A 6,550-nucleotide genomic window follows, 5' to 3' on the forward strand; every position below is an offset into this window, starting at 1 on the left:
GGATTCGTCTTTGTTTTATTTATAATGACGTTTATATAAAGTTTTTATTTTCTTTTTTCCTTCAGAGATATTTCTATAAAACAATATGTAATCTATTATATAATTATTATTACTGCGCACGTTTGTACACTTGTGCTCTCTGCTCTGGCTCAAGTTTCGATGGCGTTAAGCGAATTTTTGTATGTGAAACTCGAGTATCCTCGTTGCTATGCTTATGCGCGGCATCAATTTTAACACAGTCTCAATCTTACTCAAAGAAAAACCAGAAAGCTTCCAACAACTTCCACTTATATTCATGCTGCGAATTTTGTTTAAAGCTTCACTTGTTTATTAAATAACGTTTCTAAAAATAAGCATGCATCCATGAGTGCTTCTTCCATAAGATTCGAAGACCGCAAAAAGTAGAGCCGCAACGCCACGGTGACCCTCGAGTTTTTCAAGATTGTTGAATGTATACTTAGAAAATAAGTTCATTTTTTCCGAAATCAAGATTTGTAACACTGTTGTGATTTTTTTTTTCAATCATTCTTAAGGCTCACATTCATTACCGAATTTGTAATGATCGACTGGGCATTCATGGTAAAGATATTGATACACTCAGACGTTTATTGCACGCGCATTCTTAATTCCTCACAATTTGTGCGATCGCTAATTAGCTTTTCTTGCCTACTGTTGAAGCATTATGTTGAGGATTTACGAATAGTAGAATAATAATAGAAGGAAGCATACCGGCGTCGAAATCAAATCCGAGCAAGACTGGTCAGGTATTGTACGCGTTTTTTGTCGTGTGTATGACTGTATGTGTGACGAAGTAAACAAAAATAAGGACATTGTGTATGTGTAATAAGAGTGCACGCAAACCACGAAGAAAAAACGTTATGTAGAGCGCGAGAGTCGAAGCGAAGATTTCTCCGCGAATTGTCTTTGTAATCCTTCCTCACTTAGATCCAATTTTACTTTTACATTTTCCTCTTTTTCCACATATAGGCTATATACACGGGAATCATTGAATTCGAATCTCAGATTTGATTAAATACTTTATCTTCATTGATAAACGACGTCGCGATTTTATAAAAATTTGAGCATCGTCGTAGAAAAACTTTATACCGCGGCATATGATAAATTATTTTTTGTAATTGATGTTACCTATACGTCGTCGAAATCTTTCTTACTCATCGGTTTTTTAGCCTGTTCCGCCTTGCAATTTGTACATTGTAACGTTAGTGATTGTTTATCGATTATTATTATTAATTACTTATTATAATTATTATCATCATCATTGTAAATGTAAATGCAATCTATCGATTCCTATACTGTACAACATGCAGATATACTTTTTACGATCGTGCGGTATAATAATTTATCTTTGTCATTCATTATCATCATTTAGATTAATTTGTTTCTCTTTTCCACCGCGAAAGATGTCTCTTCGTTAGTTCGTTGTCATTGCTTCATTCCAATAGTTGATCATTTGTAATCTAATCATCAATGACTTTTGTTTCCTCCCCAACCCTTATCCCACTATCATTTTTGTCAGCGCAGATGCTTGCCATTAATACGTTAGTTGCCATAGATTGCGATTTATTTTGTTTTTCTCCTGTTCCCCACACCCACAGCGACTAGAAGTATACATATATAGATAGTACGATAAATTAAGTATTGTGAAACACCTACAGACGCAGAATTACACACAAACACACGAAAGATCCGAAAGAATGAAATAAACTGATACCACTACGTATTCTGTAAATAATAATCTGCCCGATATATATATGATTATATATAAATATATATAACGCATTGATTATATACATACAAGCTATTATAGAAAATATATTATTATCAATTATAATTTTTATTTTTTAGTCCCAGTTTACTACTATCTACTATCACCACCAGCACTACTAAAACTATAACCACATGCTATGCCATAATTTGCTCTCGTTTCCTTGTACTCGCGCTAATATCAATGATCGCATATTATATACGTTATTATGGACTTGTATTTCTTTTATCTTTCAGTGTATACATTGTACAAAATTTTTGTTACGCTTCTCTTTATTATAAGCGCATATACGACTATACATCGTAGAGCGACACGTCTCGCGTATATGCGCGCGTCTATATGAAACATTATGTTTTTTCTTACAATTTTGTATTGCAAAACTTGCGAAAGCAGCAACGTGAAAAAAAAAAAGAAAAAAGTTGGCAACAAGCCAACGATGAGCAGTAAAAATTGTCGATACCACATTGAACGTGTCTTTGTTTTATTGCGCTAAAATTGCGGCTATAAAAAGCCAGCGTACAAACCGACGTCCAGCGCACGCACACACAGCATACCGTTCGCGCGCGGGCGGCTAATCGTCGTCGATCGCGAGTCGACTGCACACATTGTACAATACAGTCGCTGCTGCTGTTTATACACGCATATATACGCACGTAGCACGTGCATAAATATGAGTACACGTATAACATTCGCTCTGTCTCTCGTTTCTGGCTCGGCCTATAATTGCGGCAATCGCGAGGAAACTCAATAAAACGGAAGAACGCGTTCGCGGAACGACAAACAGAGCAGCGCAGCGCACGAAGCCCCCGTGCAACGCGATGCTCATTTCTCGTTCTCTCTCTCTCTCTCTCTCTCTGGCACCTCTTGCACTCTTTCTTATATTCCCTCTTTCTCCGTTCGTTTGTTTAAGTACACGCCCTCGTGACGAGTGTCGGCGCGCTGCACTGGGAAAATAAAAAGGCAAGCTGTGTGTGTGTGTGTGTGTGTAGGCGTCCGGGCTCGCTGCCTCCCTACTTACTCACCTCAGCGCTCTTTCCACCACCTCTTTTCTTTCTCTTCTTCTTCTTCTTCTTCTTCTTCGTCCAGTAGTCTAATGGCGATATTACGTGCGGAGATGAGCTCGTGCTTTTCCTTACAATGTATACTCGCGCGTGTGTTATACGGAATTATCGGCGAGCACGTAAAGAGATGGATCTTTAGCGCGAGAGGGGGCCGCGCGCGGTCATCGGGAAATTCGATAAATTACGCGCGAGCAAAGATAAAGCGCGGAGCTGACCGACTGATGCGCGCGGCGTGTTATACCTATACTGTATATACGCGATATAGAGCCGAGGGAGACGTTTGCGGCCGATCGGATCGTTTTTATACGCCACCGAGCGAGACGGGCTGTATAGGTACAGGGGACTCGGTTATCCCTCGCGCGCGCAAAAACCGAGGAGATATGGTCTGATTTAATCTCTGCTTTGGTTTTGAAGACTGCTTTTGACCTACTTCTCGTCCTCTCGGTACGCAGCCCCTGTCTGTGTATATAGCTTGCGTTACCGCGAGCGCACGTGTAACGCGATATTCTTACGCTTTTGACTCGGCGCATTTTAATTTTCCTCGTTTTTCCCGCGCCCCCAGCTTGCGGATGAAATTTCGAGAGATTACACATTTTTCGAATCGACCGATGCTCCGATGATCATGACGTTGCAAGATTATATATATATATATATATTAATATACATGTATAAGGTAACGAGATTGTTGGAAGTATAGAAGATTTGGGCCACACGAATTCCTGTATTTTATCGCGGCAGACGCATAATTACGCATTCCGAAAGCGCCTGCTTCGTCACGGCGCGAGCAGGACTACCGTAATTTTAAATTTGTAATTTTCCGTTAATTAAAAGCTTTATGACCGTCGAAAAAGTGTTCGCGTGCATTCGAATTTTTGTCCGAGCTGCCTTTGCATTTTCGCTCTTTGTTCGGCATAATTGGAAAATAACGAGCGCGCACTTTGTTGCCGAGTAGAAATAAATAAAGACGGTCGTTCGTCGCGCCAAATGAAGTATGTGTAGAGGACGATGACGATATGTTCGCCGTATAAGCATATACGCGCGGATAAATATCGCATCGAGTATGAGGCGAGATGATACGCGCGACGGAGAAGAGAATTGATGGCGAGAATCGATCCGCGCTTGGGGTGGGAAATTTTCCAGTATATATTGATAAATAAAGCGAATCGCGGGAAAATCGTAAAAAGAATTTACAAGTTCTCGCGATCCACGTCGTCAGTATATAGCTCGCAGTGACGGCTGCGACGAGACGGGGGGAGGCCATCGCTCGCTTCTCCTCTCGCGAGGCAGAGAAAACGAGGCGTAAAGTACCCAATTTCTCGAGGCGCGCAGTACCTATATATACCACTATCCCCAGCAGCAGCAGCTTCTTCTCCGCCTCTCTCTCTCTCTCCCGGGCATTCATAAATAGCATTGTTCGAGTTATTTTTGCCGAGTTCCATTCGTCATTGTCTCGAGTAATCGAGAAATGCGAATCTCGCGCTCTTTCTCCTCGACTGCTGCACTAGCCTACTCTCTCTCTTTCTCGAAAAAGCTCGGCTATACTGCTGCTGCTTGTCTTTTACCCTGGCCCACTTACGCCGGCAATTCACAATGGCATCTCCCTCTCTCTCTCTCTCTAACGCCTGTCTCTTTCTTGACTTATTCTCGACCGCTCAGTCTGTGTGTGTATGTGTGCGTAGGCAGTAGTGTCGGTGTGTATAACTGACGGACAAACGTTGCACTCGCGGAACTTTAATTTTTAACAATCGACAGCGCGGCGCGAAAGTTGCTGCTTTTGACTCTTCCTTTTCTCGCGCGCGCTCGACCTGCTTCTTTTTTCCCGCAAGCCTCTATCGCATACTTACGGAAGCATCGATTTGCAATAGTGTTCTTCTCCTTTTTTTTTTATTTCAGTCGGAAATTGGACGCGAGTCTCTAATATCCTGCGCCAACGAGCTCGCTTATCCGCTGTTTTCTGTACTAAAATTAAAATGCGCTTACGCGAATTCTCTAGCTGCGTCGATTCTTCACTCGTTCCAGGACGAATGCGAAAATTCTCGCTCAAACGCTCGAGATAATCGGCGGCGCCGATATGTACAAGATAAAATGGAAATCCCGCGCGTCGCTGCTCCACACATCCCTCGCTCCTCGATTCCGCTATGCATATATATATGTAAACGCGCGTCCGGGGGTGAGGGAATATATATATATATATATACATTCGATGCGGAGAATAATACGCGCTGTGTGTAATGGAGCTGAACCAGTCCGTCGAAGCGCGTACACGTGGAAAGGAGCTTTAGCTTCGGCCGAATTTTTCATTCATATAAGGTATTTCTCTCATCTATTCGAAAAAAAAAAAAAAAAAAAAGACCCGGCATAATTGGGTCGTCGAGCCTTATATACATGCATCGAATGGAGAGCGCTCGTAGATCCTTGTATTAGCCGCGGTTATACACGCGCGCGCGCGAAAATCAAGCTGAATATATAGATCGCGGCTGTCGCGCTCGAGTTTTAGCGCAGCGGCGGCGGCCCGCCGAACTCGACTCTGCTACTGTTATTGATTCTTTTGCGCCGCCGACGACGCTGCCAGCCGATGCACGTGCGATATTAATGTACTCGCTTTCGCGAATCCGCGTGACGTCGGGGATTTTCGTGTTTTTTTTTTTTTTTTTTTTTTCTATTCGAGCTGTGCAGCGGCCGTATTTTAATGACACGGCGGCGTCGTGAATATTTCGGATTCAAGGTATACAGCAAAGAGAAATGAATGTAATACGAATGTATAAGGAAAAAAGCGCGGCGTCACGCGGCCCTCGTAAATAGCCGTCAGGATCGCTCGAGACAAAACGATTCGGAATCACCGCGTTCGGCTTCCGCTATACAACCCGGTACTAATATCAAAATCTCGTATACGAAAAAAAAACAAAAAAAAAAAAAAAGCGTAAACACTAAACGCGCGTCACGGGGCAGAAGTATATTTATATACACACTCGGATATACTTCTCCTCGGCAAACGGCCGCGCTTAATCTATTAATCTTCGCTTACAGGATATCAGGCGGCTTTAATTAATCCGAGAGCGTATAGCTGTATACATGTAAATTGTGCTCCGGCGTAATATAAAAGTGGCAGAAACTCGAGGCGAGGGAGGATTTATGGGCGGACATTTAAAATTCCATAAATTAGCGTGTAATCAGGAGCGACGCCGAAGGGGCCGGAAAGAAATAACGCGCTCGTCAATTCTCTCTCTCTCTCTCTCTCTCTCTGCCATTTATATACACGCGTTATATATACGTTATAGAGAGACGGCCGGAATTCATCATGCCGGCGATAATCGCGCGTCTTCATCCGTCACGTCGCGTGTGTGCGCTCCTTACCTTTCTCGCATTCTCATTCGGACGTGGAGTAGGATTTGCTTTTAGAAACGTTGAAATTAGTTGTATCGCGGCAAACATCGAGGTGTCGACGGAAAGAGGGAGAGAGAGAGGGAGAGGCCTATATATACCCATCAACGTCCGGCAAAGAAAGCCGAAGCACATGCGGAGCACTTAGAGAGCAGATCGTCTAGCATATATAGGTCTAGAATCAATATTGACGGGTTATTATGTACATTTTTAACGCTCTCGGTAAACACACGGCTTGTACGCGTTGACCAACGGGCCGTCAATGTCATAATCGCGCACTCTCGACGATCACTAGCGACATTTAAGATTCCGATTCGAAAGC

At 42.8% G+C, this 6,550-nt stretch overlaps 1 long non-coding RNA gene across 1 annotated transcript; it reads right to left on the bottom strand.

The window, feature by feature from the left end:
- Positions 1-1,379: 1,379 nt before the first annotated feature.
- On the bottom strand, positions 1,380-4,791 carry LOC116417231. Its single transcript, XR_004227529.2, has 2 exons — positions 2,809-4,791; positions 1,380-2,730 (listed from the first exon to the last, which is right to left on the bottom strand). It is a non-coding gene; the product is annotated as an uncharacterized LOC116417231 (long non-coding RNA).
- Positions 4,792-6,550: the final 1,759 nt, after the last annotated feature.

The sequence above is a fragment of the Nasonia vitripennis genome, chromosome 4 (genome assembly GCF_009193385.2).
Source record: "Nasonia vitripennis strain AsymCx chromosome 4, Nvit_psr_1.1, whole genome shotgun sequence".
Classification (NCBI taxonomy): domain Eukaryota; kingdom Metazoa; phylum Arthropoda; class Insecta; order Hymenoptera; family Pteromalidae; genus Nasonia; species Nasonia vitripennis.